Source organism: Erinaceus europaeus, chromosome 15 (assembly GCF_950295315.1).
Source record: "Erinaceus europaeus chromosome 15, mEriEur2.1, whole genome shotgun sequence".
In the NCBI taxonomy this organism is placed as follows: Eukaryota; Metazoa; Chordata; class Mammalia; order Eulipotyphla; family Erinaceidae; genus Erinaceus; species Erinaceus europaeus.
The window spans coordinates 27375115-27386223 of record NC_080176.1 but is presented as its reverse complement, the minus strand read 5'-3'; the positions used below and the strand labels follow the sequence as shown (position 1 = coordinate 27386223).

The 11109-nt window shown below is 50.6% G+C and overlaps 1 protein-coding gene across 3 annotated transcripts in view; it reads left to right on the top strand.

The window, feature by feature from the left end:
• Nucleotides 1–1527: 1527 nt before the first annotated feature.
• Nucleotides 1528–11109, top strand: part of DTX2 (deltex E3 ubiquitin ligase 2) — a 41695-nt gene continuing 32113 nt past the window's right edge. For 2 of the 3 annotated variants that reach the window (XM_016185955.2, XM_016185953.2), the window contains exons 1-2: nucleotides 1528–1684; nucleotides 5496–5650. The gene's annotated coding sequence lies outside the window, so the exon portion shown is untranslated. The remainder of the gene's footprint in view (nucleotides 1685–5495; nucleotides 5651–11109) is intronic. The other variant, XM_016185954.2, reaches the window with a different exon arrangement.

The window sequence follows — 11109 nt, the reverse complement described above, 5'->3', positions numbered from 1 at the left end:
TACGCCGGTCCTTGTGCTTTGTGCCACATGCGCTTAACCTGCTGTGCTATGGCCCAACCCCAATTTTATCTATTTTTAAAGATTTTTTTTTTAATCTGTTAATTAGACAGGAGGAGAGAGGGGGGAAGAAGGAGACGTCGGGCTGGTCCGTGTGCTCCTGGGGATTGAACTGGGGACCTCGTGCTTGGGAGTTCCGTGCTTTCTCCACTGGACCCCTTCCTGCACCTATCTTTCTTTCTCTACTCAGATATTTTTTTGAGTTCTTAACGAATAGAGACAGAAATTGAGAGAGGAGGAGATAGAGGGTATTTTTCTTTTCTTTAATATTTTAATTTACTTATTAATGGATACAGATAGAAATTGAGAGGAGAGGGGAGATAGGGAGAGGAGGCAGAGATACCTGCAGCCCTCCTCCACCACGTGGGAAGCTTTCCCCCTGCAGGTGGGGACCTGGGGCTCAAACCCGGGTGCTTGTGCATTGTAATGTGCGTGCTCAACCAGGTGCGCCACCACCTGACCCTCTTTATTTGTTTTTTGGCCAGATCACCACTCAGCTCTGGCTGATGGTGGTGCTGGGGATTGAACCTGGGGCCTCAGAGCCTCAGGCAGGAGAGCCTCTTGCATAATCATTAGGCTTTCTCCCCAGCCCTATTTTTATTTTAGTGAGAGAGACACTCCAGAGCCCTGCTCACCTCTGGCTGGGAATTGAATCTGGGGCCTCAGAGCCTCCCCCCCCCCCAAATTTTAATACACACACACACACACACAACAGATTTGTCGACCAGCTTACTGCTCAGCTGTGGTGCTGGGGATTGAACCCCAGGGGCTTGAGAGGCACAGGCAGGAGAGTCTTATTTGCCTCCAGGGTTATCACGGGCTTGGTGCCTGCACTAGGAATCCACTGCTCCTGGAGTACATTTAAAAAATTTTTTTTATTGTCTTTATTTATTTATTGGATAGAGACAGTCAGACATCGAGAGGGAAGGGCTAGATAGAGAGACAGAGAGACACCTGCAGCCCTGCTTCAACACCCGTGAAGCTTTCCCTGGAATCCATTTTTTCCCCTTTTGTTGCCCTTGTTGTTTATCGTTGTCTTGATTATTATTGTTGTTATTGCTGGATAAGACAGAGAAATGGAGAGAAGAGGGCAAGACAGAGCGAGAGCAAGAGAGACACCTGCAGACCTGCTTGACCACTTGTCAAGCGACCCTCCTTCAGGTGTGGAGCTGTGGAGCTGGGGGTTTGAACCGGGATCCTTATGCTGGTCCTTGCACTTCAAGCCATGTGCAACTTAACCTGCTGCGTTACTGCCTGACCCCCAGTTTTTGATTTTTTTTTTGGCATCTCCTCGTGCCATCTCCCTGCCCTGCCGCCCGGAAGATTGAGTGGCCAAGGGAGGCTCCCCACCCGCCCTCCTGCTTTGCCCAGGCTTGGAGCTATTGGAAGGTAGAAGGGGTGCTTTCCAGCCACTGTGGGCTGCAGCACACCGCCCCACTTCTGCACCCACGTTTCTCCCCCAGTCAAACCTGACCGGCTTCTCCCTGTTGGCAAAGGTGCCTCGGAATCCGCGTCGCTGAGTCAGCCAGCCTTTCAGCTCCGCCTGCCAGCCATCTGCCTCGACTGCTCAGATGGGGACTCAAACCCTGCACTCCTGCTGAGGAACTGTGCAGCCCTGGAAGGAAAGGTGAGGGCCTGGGGTGCCCTGGCCTCTGCCATCTGTAGCAAGCAGGCAAGGTGGGGAATGGGGAGGGTGGAATTAGAGGTCTCCTGGGGTGAAAGTGAGCCCAGGGACTGGACTGTGGAATGATTGCTCCCCCCTCTTACGTTCAAGTGGTCCCTTATCGCTAAGGACTTCTGGTGAACCATTCTTCAAGAATTTTGTCCACTTTTTTCTTTTTTTTGTCGTTGCTGGGATTTTACTGCAGGCCAATTTATTCTTATTTTATTTTTAATCTATTTTTTAAAAGATTTTATTTATTCATAGGAAAGATAGGAGGAGAGCGAGAAAGAACCAGACATCACTCTGGTACATGTGCTGCTGAGGATTGAACTCAGGACCTCATGCTTGAGAGTCAATGCTTTATCCACTTCGCCACCTCCCGGACCACTAATCTGATTTTTTTCTTTTTTAACCAGAGCCCTGTTCAGTTCTGGCTTATGGTGGTACAGGGGATTGAACCTGGGACCTTTGGTGCCTCAAGCATGAAAGGCTTTTTAGGTAACAATTATGCAATCACTTAGCCTTAATCACTTACATTAAGATGGTTTTGAGATGGAGTAGGCGAATCTCCTTTCAGTGTGGTGGGAGCTGGGCTTGAACCTGGGTGTTTTTTTTTTTTCTTCTTGTGGCAAAGTGGGGGTACTACTCAGAGGAGCTGTTTTGTGGGCTCCATTTTCACCTTTTTTATTTTTACCCACACTGCTCAGCTCTGACTTACGGTGGTGCCTTGGGTTGAACCAGGGACCTCGGAGCCTCAGGTACGAAAGCCTATTGCAGAACCACTAATCCGTCTTTCCCACCCACTTTTCATTTTTCAGACAAGCCTTAAAAGGGAAGGAAACCAATTATGATTATGCATTTCTCTTTCTTTTCTTGATGGTGCGAGGGCCTCAGGCTTGTGCGATGTTTTTTTTTTTTTTTTTAATTGGGGGGGGATTAATGGTTTACAGTAACAAAAAAACCAAAATATAGTAGTTTGTACATGTGTAACATTTCTCAGTTTTCCACATAAATTCAAGCCCCACTGCCATCATGTTCCAGGACCTGAACTTTCCCCTACCCCAGAGTCTTTGACTTGGTGCAGTACATCAAACCCAGTCCAAGTTCTGCCTTCTGTTTTCTTATTTTTCAAATTCTTATTAAAAAAAAAAATTATTATTGGTGATTTAATAATGATCACCAAGATTGTGGGATAAGAGGGGTACAACTCCACACAATTCCCACCACCAGAACTCTGTATCCCCTCCCCTCCCCTCCCCTGATAGCTTTCCTATTCTTTATCCCTCTGGGAGCATGGACCCAGGGTCATTATGGGGTGCAGAAGGTGGAAGGAAGGTCTGGCTTCTGTAATTGCTTCCCTGCTGAACATGGGCGTCGCAGCCTGTCTCTCTCTTTCTCTAGTGGGGCGCGGCTGAGCTCACTTTCTGATAGTCAGAGAGGGAGAGACACTGTAGCACTCAAGGTTGGTGTCCAGCCCTGAACCTGGGTCCCACATGCAGCAGGGCAGTTGCCATCCCCTTCGCGCTGTCTCTCTGGCCTGTGCCTTCTGGAGTTGGGAGTGGACGTTTCGGCTCCTTTTGTGGTGAGAGCCCTTCTGAGTTCCTTCTGGGGGCTCCGCTGTGTGACGGGAAAGAGAGGAGCCTCACACAGCTGGTGGCAAGGTGCTGGTGGGGGTCACTAAACTGAGCCCACCTGGTCAGTGCACTTTGCCACGCCAGAGACCCCGTGAACATTCAAGCCTGCCCTCAGCTGCACTGGGGGAAGCTCCTGTGCTGTAGTGTTTCTCCTCTCCCTGCTCCCCCCCCCCCCCACACACACACTGTCTGTCTGGAAAAAATCCAGAGCAGTGAAGGCGGGGGTGGGTGGGACAACAGACAGAACCAGAAAATCTGGGGGCCAGGCCTTGCAGGGGGAGCTTCACAGACAGTAGAATGCTGGGGTAGGGGGATCTCTCTTCCATCTCTCTCTTTCTCTCTTACATTTTATTTGTTTATATTTGCAGAGCACTGCTCTGCTCTGGCTTATGATGGTGTGGAGGATTAAACCTGGGGCTTCAGAGGCTCAGGCTTGAGAGCCTCCGCATCACCGTCACGCTATCTCCCCAGCCCTCTTCTCTGCCTCTTCCCTTCTTCCTATGTCCTATTTCTGTCTGTAACCCTCTGTGAAAAGGGAAAAAAAAGAGATCATCTGGAGTGGTGGAGTCAACCAGGCACTGAGTCCCAGTGACAACCCTGGTGGGCAAAAAACAAAACAGGAGACTGAATCAATCTCTCTCTCTCTTCCAGGAAAGGGTTGGAGGGGAGGTCAGGAAGCTTCCAGAAGATGACATGTGAAGCAGGGCCTGGTGGTGGAGTTGATTGTGTGTAGACAGGAAGCTCCGCAGGCTGTCTGGGCCTGCAGGGGAGAGGGAAGGAGAGGCCTCTGCACTCACTCCAGGGTGTTTTGGGTCACACCCAGGCTGAGGCGAGCGGGAGGGTTTTAGCAGAACCCCTTGAGTGCCCCATTTGAGCACACGGGCCAGGAATGCAGGGTGGAGGGAGACTGGCTTTCCCTAGTGACAGCATCCAGGGCCTTGCACTGCACCTGCTTCTGCCAGGGAGCCTCAGTGGCTGTGGAGTAGGAAGGACACACAGCACTATGAAGGACAGACGGTGCTGCGGAAGCTGGTGACGGACAGGAAGTCTTCCTTTAGGGGGGCATAGCGGGCAGTGGGAAGTGTAAGTTGAACCTTGAGAGAGTGGGTCGAGGGGAGAAGGGTGCCAGGTGGGCACCCATGAGGTCCTGAGTCAGTCCCTGGCACCTGGCATGTGCCAGAGTGATGCCCTGCTCCTATCCCCAACCCCCCGTCTCTCAGTAGTAATACTTTTTCTAGGGAAGAAGGAAATATGGGCAAGGCAGGGATGGGTTGCCAAGTGGAGCTAGGGGGACTGGGGTGTGGGAATGAAAAATGGGTAAAGACTTGGGGAGGGAAGGCACTGGTGGCCATGGAGAGGGCTGCCCGGTGGTATGAACCCTGGGATTTGAACTCAGCGCCCAGGGAGGTGGGGAGGAGCCCCACCTCTGCACTTCAGGACACCCAGGAAAGAGAGAGAGAGAGAGAGATCAAGAGAGAATATCAGTGGCATGTAGGAGTGGGGCTATGTGCTTGGGAAGGTCCCTCTCCCCCTCTACATGCCTGTAGGCCGGGTGCCAGGACTTGTGCCTGGCAGAGTGCGGGCGTGAACATAGCGCTTTGCGTCCTGTGTGTCCTGGTTTCCCCAGCAGGTAAACAGGGCTAGACGAACACACTTGGCGTTCCCACGAAGCCTGCCTGCCTGCCTTTATTTGCGGAGTTATTTTTAACGAATGTGGTACACTCCTGCATCCCTGCCACCCAAAACAGAAAGTTGGCACTTGAAGCCAAAGCAATCATCTGCTCCTTTGACCTTTCCCCTGTTCCCGCCCTGAGATGAACTTAGCCCTGTCGCTTTGGTTTTTATGGGGTTTTTATTATCTGTCTGTCTGTCTGTCTGTCTGTCTGTCTGTCTGTCTTTCGCTCCTCCAGGGCTTTATGCCCACACGATTCTACTGCTTCCAGCTGACCCCCACACACGTCACACCAATAGAGAGGGTGAGAGACCGGAAGAGGGGAGACACTGCTGTGGGGGGGAGGTCAAGGCTTCCTCTTTGCACAGCGTGTCTCTGGGAGAGCTCTCCCCCGCGCCAGCTCCTGCATGGAGCTATTGCCACATGTCACCTGGCTCATTTGTTTTGACAACTGGACGTTATTCCCCAGTGTGAAGGCACATCCGCTTCCCAGAGCTTCCGCTGGCCGGCTCTTCGTGGTTTCCAGATTTTTGCTGTTGTCAGCACGCTGCTCTGAGGTCTTCTGCTGCACGTGTGCAGGAAGCAGTTTTCTGGCGGTTGATTCTTTGCTGGTTCACAGTGGAAGTAAGTGCTGGGTTTCTGAGGACATGTCCGTGATTTTGTCGCGGGGCTGTACCCACTGACCTCTCAGCAAAAGCTGGGTACAGGCCTGCCAGTTGGTTCACATTCTTGCCAACAGGGACATTTCCCCCCCCCAGTTTGGTTTGTCAATTGTGTGGAGACAACATGGGATTATGTGGGTTTTGACGTCTATGTCTCTGAGCCCTAAACGTCGCTTCAGAAGGTCATGAACATAAACGATTCCTTTCATAGGAAAATTGCCTGGTGGTAGTTTTTCTGGGGAGGTTTCTTTTTTTTCCATCTGCATTTTGAAAAGGTGTATTTATTTATTTAAACTCAGGATCTCGTCCTTTTTTTTTTTTTTCTGTGGTTTAATATTGAGTCACATTATGAGATGACGGGTATCATTCCACACGGTTCCCACTACCAGAGTTCCATCCCCATGTCCTCCATTGGAAACTGCAGTGGTTCTCCCCAAGGTCACAGATATGGGTTGGCTGTTATTTTTCTTTTCTTTTTTAATTTTTATTGCCTCCAGGGTTTATCACTGGGGCTTGGTGCCCACACTACAAATCCACTGCTCCTGGAGGCTTTTTAAAAAAAATTTTTTTTTATCTGATTTATGTTGGATAGGACAGAGGGAAATTGAAAGAGGAGGGAGAGGTTGAGAGGGAAAGAGAGACACCTGCAGGCATGCTTCACCACTTGTGAAGCTACCCTCCTGTAGATGAGGAGCTGAGGGCTCAAATTGGGATCCTTGTGTGGGTCACCATGCTTTGTACTATGTGCCCTTAACTTGGTGCAACACTGTCTGGCCTCCCTTTTCATTGATTTGTAGGACGTTGTCACATATTCCGAGGTTTATTCCTCAATACATGTTGTGACTTTCTTTTTTCAGTCTGTACCTTCAGAAAGTTTCTTTCTCTCTCTCTCTTTTTTTTTTTTTTTTTTTTTTGCCTTCAGGGTTATTGCTGGGGCTCGGTGCCTGCACCATGAATCCACTGTTCCTGGAGGCCATTTTTTCCCCCCTTTGTTGCCCTTGTTGTTTATTGGTGGTGTTACTATTATTGTTGTCATTGATGGATAGGACAGAGAGAGATGGAGAGAGGAGGGGAAGACTGGAAGAGAAAGACACCTGCAGACCTGCTTCACTGCCTGTGAAGCGACTCCCCTGCGGGTGGGGAGCCAGGGGCTTGAACCAGGATCCTTATGCCGGTCCTCGAGTTTTGCACCGTGTGTGCTTAACCCGCTGTGCTACAGCCCAGCCCCCTCTTTCTCCTTTCTTTAAGGCATCTTTTGTTGAACCACTATTCCTTTCTTAACCCAGTGCACCACTGCCTGGTCCCCCACTGCTGGCTTTGTCCTTTAAGTCACATGACAAGCCAGAGCACCACATGTGACACCTTGAGAGGGGGCCTGACTTGGAAGCCCTTTGTCCCATCGGCTGAGCTATCTCCTGACCACTGAGCACTGCTTAGCTTCGGCTTATGGTGGTGCTGGGGATTGAAGCTGGGCCTACGGTGAGTGTGCAGCCAGTGTCTGGTTTCTGATTCTGAAGATCTTGTCCTGACTGACTGTAATCCTTGCTTTGATGTCCTTGGACGCTGAGTGAAGTGGCCACATCTTCATGTGGGGCTGGTGGAGATGCTCCAGCTTGCTGGGAGTTGAGAGCTAAAGGGCGTGGGGAGCATGACATGGCCAGTACGCTTAGCTTCCCCTCCTCCTTGGGATTCCTGGTGGTCGGAACAGCAGCCTCTCAGGGCTCAGGCAAGATGTCTGCAGACATAGTGAGGTGACCTGTGGGCCTGGATTGTGGGAACTGTGGGCCAGTTATGATGGTCTGTGTCTGTAGGAACAGAGTCTAGGGCCTGCTTTTCCTTCCTTCCTTTCTTTCTTTCTTTCTTTCTTCTCCTTCCAGGGCTTGCTTTTCTTTCCTTTCTCCTCCTCTTCTGAGACAAAGCCGAGTGGGTTCCTAACCGCATGTGCAGGACAGTGCTGCTTCGCTCGAGATACCGGGGGTAGGGGGTTCCTTACAGACCCAGCTCTGTCCTTCTCCAGTGCCTCCTCTTGGAGTTGCACCTGACTTGACCAATTTTCATCCAGATCTACTGGGGAATGGGACAGCTCTGCTTTTGCCCCTTAGCCAGGAAGCACTTGACTCAGAAGTCTCGTGGGAAGACATGGTGAGGACAAGTCAGTCCACCAGCAAGGAGAGGAGAGGGGAAAAAAGCACTTAGTTCCTTTCCTTTCCTTTCCTTTCCTTTCCTTTCCTTTCCTTTCCTTTCCTTTCCTTTCCTTTCCTTTCCTTTCCTTTCTTTTTTTGCTGGAAGGTGAGAGAGAGAGAATCAGAGAGGAGAGACACTTCAGTACCCCTCCAACTGCTTGGGAAGCTTCCCCTGAACATGGTGCTCCCATGTGGTGCAGGGGACTCAGACCCCATTTTTAATCAAGTTTTGTTCAAACAGCAGCCACTGTGGATAGTTGTGTGGTGTCTGTGGCTTTTTTCTCCTCTGTCTCACTGCAGACATGTAGTTACCACTGACTCCTGTGTTCTGCATAGACTTACTGGTTTTAGAGAAGCTGGAAATCTGAATTTGGGGGACAGGAAAAATCAGTCAGGAGGTAGTGCAGTGGGTAGTGCTAGGCTCTCAAGCATGAGGTCTACCTACCCCCTCCCCATTCTAAATGGTGGCTATCAGCATCCGGGGCCAGGTGACTCTTCTTTTAGCTAGAGAGCGAGAGACAGAGAGAGACCATAGAGCCCTGCTCATGAAGCTTCCTCCACTACAGCTGGGGACTGTTGGTATGCATGAGACCCCTTCTGTTTCATTTGGTTTAAATCCCCCCTGCTTAACACTATTCTATTTACATAACCACTTCATTCTATTTACATAACCGCTGTTAACAAGCACCTCCCTCCAGGGCATTGGTTCAATCCCCACTGTTTCATGATGTTTTTGCTCCACCCCCCCTCCTTGTCACACCCTGATCCCTTCTTTGTCACACCTTGATTTTCACCAGTCACTTTTCTCTCCACCCTCTCTATGTCACATCCTGTTTCCACCCTACTTGGGAAGTATATATAAAAGACAGCATTGTGAGTTTTAGAGTACTTTACCTTTAGTTTAGCTTAGCTCGGCTTAGATTGTGCTGCGTCCTGCATGAATAAAGAGATACTGCCTACAGCTCAACCATGAGTCCCTGGTCGTCTGTTACCCGCCTGTGAAGCCAGCCCGGCAAAAACAACGTAACCCGTCGAAAACAACAGGGGATCAGGGACTTGAACCCGGATCCTTATGCTCAGTAACATTTGTGCTCTATTCAGTGCACCACCACCCAGCCTCTTCAATTCTAGTGATTTATTTGTTTATTTATAGGCAAGAGAGATAGCATAGTGGCTATGCAGATTCATGCCTGAGGCTCCAAGGTCCCAAGTTCAGAACCTTTTACCACTAAAGAGCCAGAGCCGAGTATGCTCTGGTTAAAAAAACGGAGCGAGGGGCTCGATGGGTTAAGCACACAAGGCACTGAAGCACAAGGACCGCCATAAGGATCCTGGTTGAGCCTCAGGCTCCCCACCTGCAGGGGGGTCGCTTCACAGGCCATGAAGCAGGTCTGCAGGTGTCTTTCTCTCCTCCTCTGTCTTCCTCTCCTCTCTCCATTTCTGTGTCTATCCAACAGCGCCAGCAATAACAACAATAATAATAGCTACAACAAGGTTAAACAACAAAGGCAACAAAAGGGGAAAAAATAGCCTCCAGGAGCAATGGATTTGTGGAGCAGGCACCAAGCCCCAGCGATAACCCTGGAGGCAAAAAAAAAAAAAGACTGAGTGAGAGAGAAAGCGGGGCTCAAACCCAGGTCCTTGCGCATTGTAATACATACACTCAGCCAGGTGCACCGCCACCCGGCCCCTAGAAAGCAAATGGGGATTGAACTCTGGACCTCATGCCTGTCAGTCCAGTGCTTTACCTGCCATACCTCCTTCGACTTGAGACTGTAGAGACAAAGGCAAACTCATATCCCGCAGGCCGGGTTCTCCCCCTTCTTGAGCCCTTCTGTCTGTAGACTCGGGCAGACTGAGCTTACTGCCGTCTGTGCATTGAGGGTCTTAGTCTCGGCCTAGAGACTGTGGTGCTCAGAACAATGAGAACTGAGTGAGCATCCGGTGCAGGGCAGCCTTGGGGGCAGCTGCTGTCCCAACCCTGCTGACTACCCTCAGAGGGAGCTCCCGGGGGCAGGGGAGGCCCGGGACCCTCAGCTCCCCTTTCTGCCTCCCCAGGCCTGTGACCAGGGTGCTGTGGCGGAGGCCCTCCTGCACCCTCCCTGGGGGCTCTGCCCTGCCCCTGTGGGGCTCCAGGCCAGCTCCTTCCCAAAGAGAAGGTGCCACTTCCCCTCCAGCATGCTACACTTTCTTGGGCACCTGGTTGCTGGCTGGCTGGCTCTGGCTTTGCCCGCCGCTGCCTCTCCCAAGACAAAACACTCTTTGCCCTGTGTGGTGACAGTTCACAGACTTGATGGCTTGTTGATGCACTCTCCTGGAACCTACAGTGTCACTTGGCCAGGAAGAACCACGCATAGCACATGCTTTCTGGTAACAGAAGTAACACGTGCACATGCTGGGACTGGTGCCAAGCGGGGTTGGCACGGTAGCTCACCTGGATAGTGCGTTGTTTGCGAAGCACACGACTCAAGTTCTAGTCCAGCCTCCTCTGCATTGAGGGAAGTTTAGGTGCTGTGATCTTCTGCTCCCTCTCTCTCTGCCTCTGCCCTCTCTCTAAAACAAACAAACAAAAACAACAACAACAAATTCAGAAAAGGGGGGGCGGACAGTAGCACAGCAGGTTAAGTACACGTAATTCAAAGCGCAAGGACTCACGCAAGGGTCCCTGTTCGAGTCCCCGGCTCTCCACCTGCAGGGGGGTTACTTCAGGAGTGGTGAAGCAGGTCTACAGGTGTCTTTCTCTCCCCCTCTCTATCTCCTCCTCCTCTCTCGGTTTCTTTCTGTCCTATCCAATAAGAAATGGAAAAAATGGCTTCCAGGCGCAGTGCAGTGGGTTTTTAGTGCAGGCATGGAGCCCCAGAGATAACCCTGGAGGCCACAAAGAAAGTAACAAGAAGGGCTGGTGGCAAACACAGAAGCATGAGGAAGTTGAACCAAAGTTCTTCCTGGTTCCTCCTCTTTGATACATTTTCTATTATGTTTCCTCTACTTCTCTTTTTTTCTCATTTGCATAGCACTTTGGAGGGTGACCAGAGTTTTTCTATAATCTCCTCAGGTTAATGTCTTAATGATTTGGTCAAAGGAGATGAGCATTTTCAAACCTCTTGTTAACTGCTACCAGTTTTTTTTGTTTTTTTTGCCTCCAGGGTTATTGCTGGGGCTCAAATCCACTGCTCCTGCGGGCCATTTTTTCCCCTTTGTTACACTGGTTGTTTTTTATCATTGTGGTTATTATTGT